The sequence below is a fragment of the Puntigrus tetrazona genome, unplaced genomic scaffold (genome assembly GCF_018831695.1).
Source record: "Puntigrus tetrazona isolate hp1 unplaced genomic scaffold, ASM1883169v1 S000000672, whole genome shotgun sequence".
Taxonomy (NCBI): domain Eukaryota; kingdom Metazoa; phylum Chordata; class Actinopteri; order Cypriniformes; family Cyprinidae; genus Puntigrus; species Puntigrus tetrazona.
The window spans coordinates 1,130-15,000 of record NW_025048291.1 but is presented as its reverse complement, the minus strand read 5'-3'; the positions used below and the strand labels follow the sequence as shown (position 1 = coordinate 15,000).

Here is a 13,871-nt window from a genome sequence, read left to right as displayed (position 1 = left end):
ACCTAATAAATTATCCAAATAATTAACATTAAGTCCATCTTATTAACACCATCTTATATGTTTGATGGTTTGAGACAAATATCTTATCAGTTCAGAAGCTTTAAGATGTTAGGTATCTGTAAAAATTAGTTTTTAAAACTAACCTTTTTAGCTTTGAAATGATTAATGGTCACACTGACAGTCTTTTTGTTTCCTGAGACAAAATGAAAATGGGATGCATGGAAGACTTTTCTCTTTAGGATTTGTAATGACAGGCTTAACAACAGGTTTTGGCAGTTTGTGGGGTCTGAGAAAGCTTTAGACTTAAACTTTAGCTTAAACGTGATTAGCTACAAAACTACAAGCATAACAAATGCTAACAAACGACTATGTTTGTTCAACACATTTAAAACGTTATAAGAAAGGTTTACTGTGTTTTGAAGAGACCTTATTTCTTTTGTCAATTTGATTAATATCATGGAATCATAATATCATGGAGTTTATGTAATTATTCTTGTTCATGTCCTCATCAGTTACTGTATACATATTGGAGATAAATAACTTTTTAATCTATCTAAAGTAAATAGTAGAAAAAGTCTAATCTGTTATAAAGACTCAGTCAGACACTTGTTTAAAAATTACATTTGTTGCAAACAACGTGTGACAACTGATTTTCAGACTAAGGAAAATCTCTGTTGGTTTGAAAGAGACTAATATAAATATAAAATTTATATTAAAACAACAACAACAAAAGTTACTTCATTGTTTAATCATAATGCTTTTCATCCTCTTGTAGAGATACCCCCTGTTTAATTCCATTAAAGGTTTGTATGACGTATCATAAAAAAATGTTTAACTGTAGGATTGTTTATGTGTGCATGTTTGTGTTTTTGTTTTGTTTTTGCTTGAGTTTTTATGTTTGTTTGTGTTTTTGTTTGCGTGTGATTGAGTGGGCATAAATGACGAAAATGTATGTGTTTATAATTACTGGTTCATATACTGACTTGGTTTCAGAAGAAGATTGTCAGGATTCAAGGTTGTGCAACGCTTAACCATAACATTTGGCATATCAAGCAGGATAGTATGATATCGTAGCCACTTAGCCATTTATAAATGCAATGTTTTTTGTTCTTGCAGAATCATGGTGACTGTGTGTGGTACCATTCAGGTCAGGTTGGAGTAACCGACGGCCTTTTCAGAGGCTGCCACTGCACCTCAAGCATTGAGGCAGTCCTGCTGCAACTGGATCAAGTTTACTGGAAAAGTAACCCACAGGTCTTAACCTGTCACCATGAGCATGCAAGAACACGGTTGTCATAAACCCATTTTTCTCATCGACCATCTGAACGAAAGGTTTTTTCAATGGTGGACAGCCAAAATGTTGGAGCTGATGACAGCTGAACTTTCATATTTATAAATGCTGCTTCTACCTCTTCCGTCCATTCAAATTTTGTCTGTTGATTTCAATCCTTTCCCTGTTGTTAGGGCTCTCAGGGATTGCTTGAGCACTGCATAGTTAGGAATAAATGTAGGACAGTATGAACATATTCCCAAAAATGACAGCATTTGCTTTTTGGTTATGACATGCCCCAAAAGGTAACTTGCTATTAGCAAAACTGTATTTTGATAACAAGTCAGAGTTAAGGGTTAAAATCTTCTTTGTAACGCCAGTGTATCTTTTCCCATTAAATTCAAATGCAAACTGGATTTGGCTGTTTTTCCACAGGCACTAAAGAATGCATAAGCACAGTCAAAAAAATGTGCATCCTCTGAAACCAGCCTTGGTCTGACAGCTGCATTTACTGCCTGTAAATCCTGTACAAAACTCTTTTGGCTGGCCTCTATCTGATCTTTTTCACAATGTAAATGGAACTGGGTGTAAACGAGACTCATTGAATGGAACAATATTTCCTCTTTCAACAGACTCAGACACTGGTTTTATCCCCAGCTTCTTTTTCAATGGGTATTGATTTTAGTGTGTCCTGTAATCAGATTTTGAGTTATTACCACCGGCTTACACCCTTTTATTAACCCCATCAGACTTGACTTCAAGCCAGTCAGTATACACACCTCTTTATAAAAAAACCCACCTTGACCATGTTTTGTCTTTTGATTTAGAAAGAGATAAGTGGGGAACACTTCTGGCACTAGAAGCACATCTTTGTGACCAATAGCATTTTTCACATTTTAATGTCTCTTTTTCTGTTTTTTTTTTTAAACCAGTCTTTTTGATACAGACTTTTTCCACTACAACATGTGATGTGCGATGCAAATTGTCAGGCAGCATTATTTCTGTGTTGAAAGGCTTAGTACTGTTTTGGCCATTTCACCACCATTTTTACTCAGACATAATTTTTGATTTGCCATACATAAATCCACTGGGGCACAGATGGAGACAATAAAAGTGCTCCTCCTCCACAACTCTTACACCCTGGGGATAAGCCTTAAAACCAAATTTAGTTTACACCATAAATCCCTTTCCTTGATTAGGACAGGACATTGGGGTGAACAGAGGAATGCATGTGTCAGCACTTGCCTCTCTTCTGTTTCACAATTTAGCGGCATTGTGAATATTTCTTGAATTTCATGGCCTGATACCGAAATGGATTTGTTTGTTTGCTCAGTTAAAAACGGTTGCCATTGCAGGTCCCATGGTCGTATGCTTAATCTGGCTGCCCCAGAATCAGTGAGAAACTCAATAGAACCCCTCAACTAACATGAAATATTTTGTCACTGATCAAAAATTTTTACTTTCAAATCATTGTGACATGCCACACTGCCCTTGCCGCATTTGGTTTTGTGGTCATTTCTTACTTGTCTAGCCTACAGGTTTGGCTATTTTTGGCACAGTGACCCGCTGCAGCTCTAAATCCGCTCTGGCCTTCAGTCTTTCTTTCTTCTTGTCAATACCAATGCAGGGTGTCTATGTAGATCTCTTCCAGTCGTCCTGTTCTCTATCTGACAAAGAGGTTTTTCACCCCTATGGAATCTCAGTTCTCAGTTCATTCATGAACACACCTTGCATATGGCATTCATGCAGATAAAATAAAACAATTCCACACAGATTCGTCTTTCTCCTGTAACGTAATGGAGATTGTTACGGTGTCCACAAAAGGAAATTTTGCTTGCACTAGCCGAGCCAGAGCTTCGATGGTCTTACAGAAGTCCTCATTCCATGTATGTTTCTACTCAGTATGCAGTCTCCCCGAAGATCACCCTTGTAAAGTCCAGGCCCCGCATACATTATACCAATTCACAGACCCCAGCTTTATCATTAGCATCATTCATCCTGCTCCTGTAATATGGCTGCTGGTTGCAGCACTAGGCCTTCGCAGGCAGGATCATCGGTCTTAGCTGGGTTACTGATGCTACACTGCCAGTTGTGATTGGATCACACTGGGCTGTAAAATCATCACAGGTGCCATTGCATGTGCCTGCGTGCTTTGTTGTGGAATTTTTCTTGGGAATAAGGATGACCGACAATACTTAACAATAGTCAGCAATTTTATTGAAGAGTTGCAGAGATACAACACTGGAGATTGATCGATCATGTCTCTCACCCTAACTTAATTTAACTCCTCATTTAAACCCCAAAATTACCTCCTCCTCATGTGCATGTTGCAAGAACACAGCATAAAACTTAGACATAGTCAGATATTGTATTTTCTGTTGTAGGAAAAGGTCCAATTTCATGCCTGCTGTCAAGATCATTTGTGAAGCTGTTTAAAGTGGAGCGTTAAGTATGAGCGCTGCAATCTGGATCAGCAACTGCTCGAAAGCAACCTTAAATATTAAAATTAAAATATTAAAATGTGATTGTGATTTCAAATGTTTGAAGTTAATAGACATAGCAGAATCACCTGCTATTTAATAAGAATGCGTGAGTCTGAATTTTTTTTTACTCATGATTTTACATGTATTATACATGCATATGAGCCTTAGCCTATAGCCTATGTATTTTTCTAGTCAATGTCATATTTGTACCAGACCTCAAAAGTAACCCTGCCTCTAAAATAGCCTATATTTTGTATATTTAGTTGTCTCATTTAATTATGTTGTGTGTGTGGGAGGCGCTGTTGGGAACACGGCATGTGGGTGGTGACCTCCTGACTGACTGTGGGTGAAATATTCCAAAGACAACTTTTTTTGTAAAATGTATATATTCCCCAGATTGGGACGTGAGTGCCAGAGGGTGCTGTACCCTTAGAGAAGGAGGGTCTCTGCAGAGATGCTCCAAAAACATGTCTGGGTGGCCAATGTGGTGCAACCAATTGGACCTATTTGTCGTCCTTCCTGATCTTGCAAAATGTCTGTGCGAGTAAGGCTCACTGGGGGAGGCATACTTGAAGCCCCTGAGGCCAGCTGTGTGCCAGTGCATCTATACTGAGGGGTTTCTTGGTCAGGCAACAAAGCAGATGGCAGTGGAGAAGCAAACAGGTCTACCTGGGTTTGTCTGAATCAACTCCAAAATCACGCTCGACTCCAAATCATTGCAAGCTCAACCTCCAACGCAAACCAAAGAAACTATCTGCACTGAGGAAGAATCGAGACATAGAAGTATGCATTCTTAAGTCGACCGAACATTGAAACTTCCTGAGGTTCTAACTGGCCTTGACTGGTTCTAAGCATAGGAGGAGCAGGAGGGCTCCCTGGCAATGGGCAGGTTGAGGTGTGGCCAACCTGGGAGCGGTGGAAAGCACGGGGGACAGGGTGTGCTAGATTTCCAACAGGACTGCATGCCTCAGCTACGAAGTGGTTGACAGCCTACAGGCCCTGGGATGGGAGGCAAGGACTATTCTTCCAAGTGGCAGCATTTCAGCATGCACAGATGCAGTGCAACCTCACTCTCCACCCGAGGAATTTCAACGCACCCCAGCCACCCCACCAGGGCAGCTTCTGGACGAAAAAGGGCAATCTACAAGCTCATCAGCTTCTATATGCACTTCTGAAATAGAAAAGAGCCAGGGCAGGCAGGCTTACTGAGGAACTAATCTTTTGCTGCAAGGCTCAGGACTGGAGGCGTGCAGTGGCCCAGGAAAGCATTGCCGTCAACTCTGTGTCCGAATTGGTGGTAGCCATAAGGTCATAGGTAGCCATAGGTCCTCCTATGCAAGCTTTGATAGGCTGAAAATGGTGGGCTTGAATGAATAGCAGCTTGGGGACTGAAGACCTTGTGATGCCAGCTGCTCGAGCTGATATCAGTGAGTGATTTTCACACTGACACCACCAGTCTTTTCCCCATGACAGGTCCAGTGGCTGGATGGTACTGGTAGGTGATGAGGTCCATAGTTTGATGGAAATAACTCCGAACTAAGTCCAAAAACAGGGAAATGCAGGATGTATATTGTATGTGTAAAACTGAGCAATTGGCAAAATTTCATCTGTGTCACAAATCGTGGTCTACCTACACAGCCATTAGAATGTAAAATATATTTTTTTGTTTTTAGAGCTTTACAAAATTTTAATAAAGTGGGTGGAATTTTTAGACCATGCATATTTTAATTTCTTTGAGTATTTGTAGATACCGCAGTGCTGCCAGATCTTTATTCCTGGAGTTCTATCTTTCACAGAGTTTAGTTCCATCCATGTTTGAACACACTCTGCAAGCATTCCTGAATATCAAGCTGTATCAGTTGTATTTGTTTAGGTATGGGAATCGTTTTCTCTTCTAAGGAACTGTAGATCTCCCAAGAACTGGACTTGGCACTTCAAGAGGTACTAACTTTTCTTTTAGATGTATAGTTAGTCTCAGAAAACCACATATTATATAGTAATAAACTAGAATATACTGTATATACATAAATATATTTTTAAAATTGTTTTAAATGTGCCTCATAATAAATTAAGTGCTTTAAGTGCTAAAACTTTTTATTTTGCTATAGACTATCATTTAATCATCCATGTAATGCTTACAGCTTCCTAGGTTTCAGTTCGATTTGACATGTGGATGGCACACAAAGCCACAGGCAGACATCGCTTCACTTCAATCCCTGGCTTCAGCAGCTTCCACAGATTGTGTGCAACTCATTACAACATGAAAACTGGGGAAAAGAAGAAAATATTGACCTTATGCCTTTTAAACAAGGAGCATCTTTTGAGACCATAATCTTGGTTCTTTTAGACGTTTTCAAAGTGAGTGTAAGGCATCACATCACAGGTGTATAAACAAATGAGATTGATAGCCCTCTGCCTGTTAAAAGCATTTTTAACCTACATATTAATTATTAGTAGTTGTTGTGATACAAAAAAACATGGATTTGTCAATTGATATGTCTTACTTACTTTGTAGGTAGCAGTTAATGGGGTTCACATTTTGGAATTCAAACACAGAATTCCTCTTGACATGGTCAACACATTTTCAGTCTCTGGAAAAGTAGAACTGCGTGCCATTGGCTTTATCCCTGACTCAGTAAGTGAGCATACACTTCTAGTTATGTACTGTTATTATAATAGTTATCACCTGTGAACCTGCATGAATCAAGAATGTAAAGACATGATATACAGTATACTTAAATACACACAAAATTGCTGGTACCCATCCAGTCAAGAAAGAAATGTAGCACTTTATTTTTGCAGTCATGTACTTCCCTGGTACGCACATGGTATATATATCCCTTTACCTACAGGCAAATGAGTGGTAACACAAGGTACTTATCTGAAGTATGTACATGGTAAATAAATATGAAATACAGCTTTATACTTAATAGTCATACATTCATAATCATTAGTTTGTCTAGGCATAGTCTAAAGACTCAAATATTTCTCCTGGCAGCTTGGGGAGGTTTGATTGGGGAATGAGAAAAGACACAGGTGCTGGGAGAAGATGAATGGTCTGAACATTTGGCTTGGTATATGTGAAGGGTCCTGGAAAAAGGTGAGCTGGTGAGGCCTGTAGTTTTTAGGGACTGGATGATCACTCTGAACCTCTTCTACTTGGAGAATTACATGATTAACCAAATCGACCTGAGGAAAAACTGGATGTGGGAAGGTCGCTGCAGATCATCACCTAGTCCCAGCCGTAAAACAGACACAGAAAGCACATAGGAGATAGGCAAGACACAGACTTACATAATCAGTACTTTACGAGGAGTATGTTAGCTTGGAGACAACCAATCAGAGTCTTTAGTTAAGGAGAAAATCTGAACACACTGTGTAATGTTGTTGAAAACTTTTCCAACCTTTAAATAAGACAAAATGTGAAAGATCCAGATTCTCTCCAATGTTTAAGAAGTCAATCAAGTCTGCTTTATTGCCAATTCTTCCACACGATAGTACATACATACAGAGTATTGGAAATTGCATTACTCTTGGAGCCTAGGTGAACAAAATAAAATATAAAAATTACAGGTAAATAAAAAAAATACTAATTACATATATATGTATGTATGTGTGTGTGTGTGTGTGTGTGTGTATGTATATACATGATTTAGGCAGAGGAAGCATAAGAGAGACAGGTGATTTGGGATCCCGGAGGTGGTTTACTGAACAACAGCAGCACGTGAGCGTGAGTCCGTGAGTCTTCGTGAGTTCGGTGAGCGCAGCGGTGAGTCCGTGAGTGCAGTGGTGAGTCGCTCCCTCCCGTGTTTCCAGTGCTCAGAGTCGTGAGGGAGCCCACAGAGGTAATGGGGAATTAGCCAGGTAGGCCCGCCACGGTGTGGCTTCTGGGAGACAAAGAGAGAGACAACGGGTTAGCATCCAGCCTCGGAGTCTTGTGGCTCACTGAAGCCGGGCCTGGCTGGCAGCTTATCTGCCCAAGCGCTGACGAGCCCAGGTGAACTGGCCGCTGGAGTGGCTGTGCGGGTGTTGTAGGTTTGTTCCCAGGGTAACGCTGATGGATCCTCGACTGCCCGCCACACTCCCAAGCGCTGTCCTGGTCCTGGTGGATAAAGCAGAAATGTAGTAATGGGGATATTGGGTGGGGGGAGTAATTCCCTGACAGACTTGCAAAGCCGACTCACATCCCGAGACAGGCCGGCCGGGCGCTGGCTGCTCCCAGCGGTGTTGCACGTCGTAGTGGGAAGTACTGGAGCACGAGGAACCAGCCGGTCACCCTGGCGCTTGTGTCTCTGGGTCTCTGGCCATCCTGGGCCATCCAGGTGCGTGGTCGGGTGAGTAGGGTGAACCGCCGCCCAAGAGGAAATACCGCAGCTCCAGGATCTGCCCACTTGATTTGACGGCCAGGGCCTCCTTCTCGACCGCGCGTAGTTCTTCTCGGCCGGGTCAGCTTCCTACTAATATAGAGGACCGGATGCTCTCACCCTCCTGATCTGGGACAGCACGGCCCCAGACCCACATCAGAAGCATCCGTCTGTGGCAGGAAGGGGCAGCCTAAGTCCGGGCTCTGTGACAGGGGGTCCGAGGTGAGTGCGCCTTGATTTTTTCCGAACGCTCGCTGGCCGGGCCCCACAGAACCTGCTCTCAGGCTGCCCCTTCCTGGCCAGGTCTGTCAGAGGGGCGGCTATGGAGGTGAGAAGTTCGGTGATGAAGCAACGGGCAATACCTCCAGCCAACCCTGGGCAAGGCGCAGACTGGCTTCTTTGCTGGTGGGTCTTGGGGCCTCCTGACAGCGGTGACCTTTACTCTCCCGGGGCCTGATCAGTCCTCTTCCCACTCGGTAACCCAGGTACTTTGCCTCGAAGAGCGCCAGGTGACATTTCTTGGGGTTGGGCGGTGAGTCCAGGGCCCGCCGAAGATCCCAGAGCACCCTCTTCCGCAGGCGCTCAAGGTGGTCCTCCCAGGTCTCCGAAAGTGAATCATTTACGCACGCTGCCGAGGTAAGCGGCGGTGTACTGCTGGTGAGGTCGGGAGTAGGATGTCCATTAGGCACTGGAATGTGGCTGAGCTCCCCGTAGGCCGGCGCGGGAAGTGGGAGCGGGATACAGTGTCCGCTCGGGGTGGAGAGAAGGCTGTTTTCGGCTTGGCTTCCTCTGACAGCGGAACCTGCTGCGTATCCCTTGGTGAGGCCGAGGGTGGAGATATACCGGGCCCTTCCCAGACGCTCGAGCAGTTCGCCTACACAGGGCATGGGCTATCCGGGCCGAACTCGGAGACCTGCTGAGTCGCTGCAGTCGGGCTGCAGTGCCTTGGTCACGTCAGTATCTCCCCGGCATTCCCACTCTTGTGGACAGGGTGAAGAGGTCCCGGGCGATCGCTCTGGCGTGGCTTTCGGCGGAGTGGGATGGCTTCGGGATACTGGGTGGCGTAGTCCACGATCACCAGGATGTGCTCGTGGCCGCGGCAGAGCTCGGCAGCGGCCCACCAGATCCATCCCGATGGCGCTTCAAGGGCACCCCGATTATCGGCAGCGCAGATCAGTGGACTAGGGAGGTGGCCGGGGGCGAGGTCTTCTGGCACTCGGGGCAGGCCTGGCAGAACAGTTTTTATCGTCGCCACGAGCCCTCGCCAGTGGAAACGGTCCCGGATCCTCTTGATGGTGTTGGCGGCCCCGAGGTGTCCTGCCAGCGGATGAGCGGGCGAGCTCCAGGATGGTGTCCACTTTTCCTCGGGCACCACAAGAGTCGCTTTCTCCTCCCTCTCCGCTGGGCGCACACAACAGAGTAGGCCGCCTCCACAATGAAATGCGGGAGAGGATGGGGCCGGGCCGCTCTCCTCTCCATCCATGAAATGAACTGGTTCCAGCAGTTCTGAGTCGTGGTTGTCTCACGCTTCGGGCCCGCCGAACGAGCCTCCGACTACCTGCTGAAACACATCAAAGAAGACATTAGCTGCGGGTGAGGGACTCACCATCTCTTCCGCTTGTCCGACGCTAGGGAGAATGGCAGGGCGGCGGTTCTCCTCTCCTTCTTCCTCTTCCCGGCGAGGGCTTCGGGGCTGGCAGGCTGGGTCGCGTGCAGCGCCCCTGAAGCCCCGCCAGTCCCGCCCGAGGATGATCGGTATCGGCAGGTCTCTGCACGCAGGCCCACCTCCAGGGGCCAGCTTCCAACCGCGTCGTCGGGCGGTGATATGCGGTGGACACTTTCCTGGTGTCCCGGTGAACGGAGATCAGGGCAGCCGCTTTCCGCGGTTCGCGTGCGCAGGGGTAGGAGGCGGACTGAACCAGGCTGACGGGCATTGCCGGGAGTTCGAGGAGGGCACTGGAGCTCCGCCCATCTGCCGGCGGGAATTTCCGCAGCGGGAAGCTCCCCGGTGGAGGCCGCAGCCTGCCAGCCACGCCTAGGGGGTTGGAGGCCTCTTCGGTCGGGCCTGGGCTCTCGCTGGTCGCATAGATTGGAAAGACCCACTCTTGAATGCCCGGGCTATGCGAGACCGGTGACAGACCGACCCTGCCCAAGATTTCCTCTTCAGGTCAGTCATACACCTCGCGCCTGGTTGGCCGGGCATGCTGGCAGCAGGGCACGCTGGGCTCTCCTGACAGCAGCGGGGCCAACCGCTCTGCCCTAACTCACCAATCCCACCTCGGTGGTCGCGACACTCTCTAACATCCCGAGGTAGACTTCGGGTCATCATTGGCAGACATCTTGGGGTAGCAGCTAGCGGCTTGCACCCGGGATCGCAACGCGAGGCACGGCCGAGTGGCGGCGCGGGAGGGCGGCGAGTCCCTGCTCGGTCTCGGCCCTGTCGCGTGGCCAGACGCCTGACGATTTGTTGCTGGCGAACTCAAATTCTCGGCGAGGCGTTGGAGAACGCTTGTCTAAAGGGCAAAACAAAGCAGTGCTGATGACGCTGTGGGGACCTTAACAATGGCGGCGTAAGGCCCCTTTTTTTTTTTTTTTTTTTTTTTTTTTCTTTTTTTCTGTTCTCTTCTGTGCTTTAAACTGCCCGCACTCTCCACCAGTTTGTGACGCAGGCAGAGGAAGTACAAGAGAGACAGGTGGATTTGGGATCCCCGGAGGGTGTGGTTTATTGGAACAATAGCAGCACGTGAGCGTGTGAGTCCGTGGAGTTCGCGGGTGAGCACAGCGTGAGTCCGGGTGAGTGCAGCGTGAGTCGCCTCTCCGTGGTTTCCAGTGCTCAGAGTCGTGAGGGGAGTCTATGACACGGTGAGGTAATGGGGAATTAGCTCAGGTAGGCCTGTCACGTGGTGTGGCTTTTTTGTGAGACAAAGAGAGAGACAACGGGTTAGCATCCAGCTTGAGTCTCATGGCTCACTGAAGCCGCTACCTGGCCGGGCTTATCTGGCCCGCTGCTGACGCAGCCCAGGTGCGTGAATCCGCCGCTTGAGTGGCTGGTGCAGGTGTTGTAGGCTCTTGTTCCTGGGCAACGCTGATGGATCCTCGGACGCTCATTACAAGATATATATAATAAAGAACAACTATATGTCACGCTCTCTGGACTGTGTTATTGTTTTTGTCTCAAAAGGCATGTGTTTCTCAGTCCTACCTTCCTTCTAGTTAATTAGCTTTATTGTCTGCAGCCGTGTCTTGTTAATTTAATGATATACCTTGTGTATTTAAGTCCTGTGTTTTGAATTCACGTTTTGTCTGATCGCCGAGGTTACCTATGTGGTTTATGTTCTGCTCTGCCTGCCCGCCTGCCTGCTTGCTTGTATATATTTAGTTTTTCCCTGTTAAAAGAAGATTAAACCTGTTTGCTTATTTCTCTTTCTAGTGCTTCTTCCCGCGCCAAATCACCAAACGTGCATAATCTATATACAATTATATACAGATATGTACAGTATAGATAAATAAAGGCACTTAGCAGAAAGGAGGTAAACCACTTGAAAACAGTGCAAATAAAGAATGTAGTGCAAACAGTCTATCGCAGCTCCAATGTTAAACTTAAATTAATGTTTAACTGTTCTGGGATGTGAGAGGGTTAGGGTCAGGTGGGTATGGGGCAAGGAGAGGAGGAGGAAGGGAAAGGGGGCAAGGACAGGAGGGAGTTCAGCTTCCTGGACAGCCTGATGGGCGTAGGCTGTTCTTCGGCCCACTGGTCTTGGCCTGATGGCAGCAGACTGGAAGAAGCTGTGTCAGGTGGGCAGGATCACCTGCAATGCAAAGGGCTTTGGTGGTGAGACACGTGGTTGTAAATGTCCTGAAGGGATGAGAGAGATGATTTTCTAACTGCTTCTACCATGCATTGGAAAGTTCCTTCGGCGGATGCTTTGCAGGTACCATTCCAACACAGTGATGCAGCTGAATCAGATGATCTTAATGGTGTCCCCTGTAGAAGGCAGCACATGTGATGGGGCTGGGGCTCTGGCTCTTCCTCAGCTCAGGTGGAGGGAAGTAGAAATGCTGCTGTGCTTTACTGGCCAGTGCTGTGGGTGCTGATAATGTCTAGAAGACATTGCAGAGTACAGCTGCACAGTCTCTGTAGAACAGTCCAGGAATGCTGCCAGGACCTGAGCTTTGGCGTGCATTGAACTCCACTGAAGGAGGTCTTCCGGGGTTAGCATCATCACCGAGAGGTAGTGAGTCTTGTTGTTACTGCCTCAAAGCAAGCAAACAGCTCATTCAGCAGCGAGATGGTGCTGCTGCATAAGTCTGCAGTGGGGGCTTAGAAGTCCGTGGATGGTCTGGATCCTGCCACAGATTTAATTTACTTGGTGATGTAGTGATGTAACAGTTTCTGTGTGTACTCCTAGAGGTCTCGTGAAGCCCAGTTTTGAACACAGCCAGTGGTGTTAAAACATCTTGAAGGGGGCCTCTGATGACCCTTCTGGCTACACTTGAATCTGCTTGGTGATCTGAGGCAAATTTATGGGGGCTGGAAGGGTCTTGTAAGCTCCTTCTCTGTGTAAACAAAGTCCAGTGTTGTTTCCTCTGTTGGAAAGTCTACATGCTGATGTATTTTATGAAGTCTGCATGGTTGAAAATCCTCAGCCAAGATGAGAAAAAGCATCTTTGTTGGGCTGTCTGTCAAGCCATTTATGTTCTGGCACAGATCATTTAGTGCCTCACTTGCTGTTGTTGTTGTTGAGCTGGGAGAGATATATACAGCAAAAAAAAGTATTCCCTTGGAAGGCAGAACGCTGGCACTTAAGCCAATCATGAACTCAAAAAGAAATGAGCAGGCTGGTGCATATATACTCCAGGAAACAGCATCGAGAACTCTGTCCGCTCGATAGTATGCTGGGGGTGATGAGCTGAACGGGCGTAGTCCGGTATGCTGTTGCTGTGGAGCCGTGGCGTTTCTGTGGAACACAAAAACACAACAGTCTCTCTTATAGTCCCTCTGGTGCTGACAGCATTCTGATAGTCCAGCTTATTATCCAAAGATGCACATTTGCCAGTACGATGGGTGGCGATAGCTGGCTTATATGTGGGATAGCTGCTAGCCTAGCCCGGATACCACTCATTGGTGGCACCAATACTGTGGGTGAGGTGCAGTTATGTTTGAAAAATTATGTGTTTTCATTTATAAGGCCTAGCAGGCGTGTGGAAAAATAAGTTTAATCAGGATGCTTCATTGAGCTTGGCACTGTCCGTGTGTGCTACAGATACAGACTGAGTTTCACAAAAGCATAACGCTCACAAACACTTGTATTTTAGCTGTAACATTTATGTCGCGAATCCACTCACGCCACCCAGACAGCTTCCTCTGCCTGATCCACTCGGGACTAAAACACCACCACACGAGCGTAAGCTGGTCTGTAGACGGCCCTCGAGAGACGCCTGGATCTGGAGAACCGCACTCCAGGATCCAAAAGCCAGCCCATCATCTCCCAGCCGCCGCGAGCCCAAACTCCAGCCCACCAATGGCATACAGTCATGCTGAGTCTGGCACGACCACGGAACTATCGCCAGCTGAGGAGTAGAGCGACAGAGCCGCGGAGCGCCACGGACCTCGGCGCCGATCATGCGCAGACCAGGTGCGTTTGAGCCGCAACAGAGCTCCCGCGCACGTGGAGACAGCCGCTAGCGAGAGGTGGAGTGAGTTCCGCCCACTGCATACACGTGGGCTGAGGGATGAGTTGATCATCCACCTGG

General features: G+C 46.9%; 1 long non-coding RNA gene across 1 annotated transcript in view; it reads left to right on the top strand.

Moving 5' to 3' along the window:
• LOC122334900 overlaps window positions 1–1,320 on the top strand; it is a 4,420-nt gene extending 3,100 nt beyond the window's left edge. The window contains exon 3 of the long non-coding RNA XR_006248836.1: window positions 1,117–1,320. This is a non-coding gene — a long non-coding RNA (uncharacterized LOC122334900). The remainder of the gene's footprint in view (window positions 1–1,116) is intronic.
• The last annotated feature ends 12,551 nt before the right edge of the window (window positions 1,321–13,871 follow it).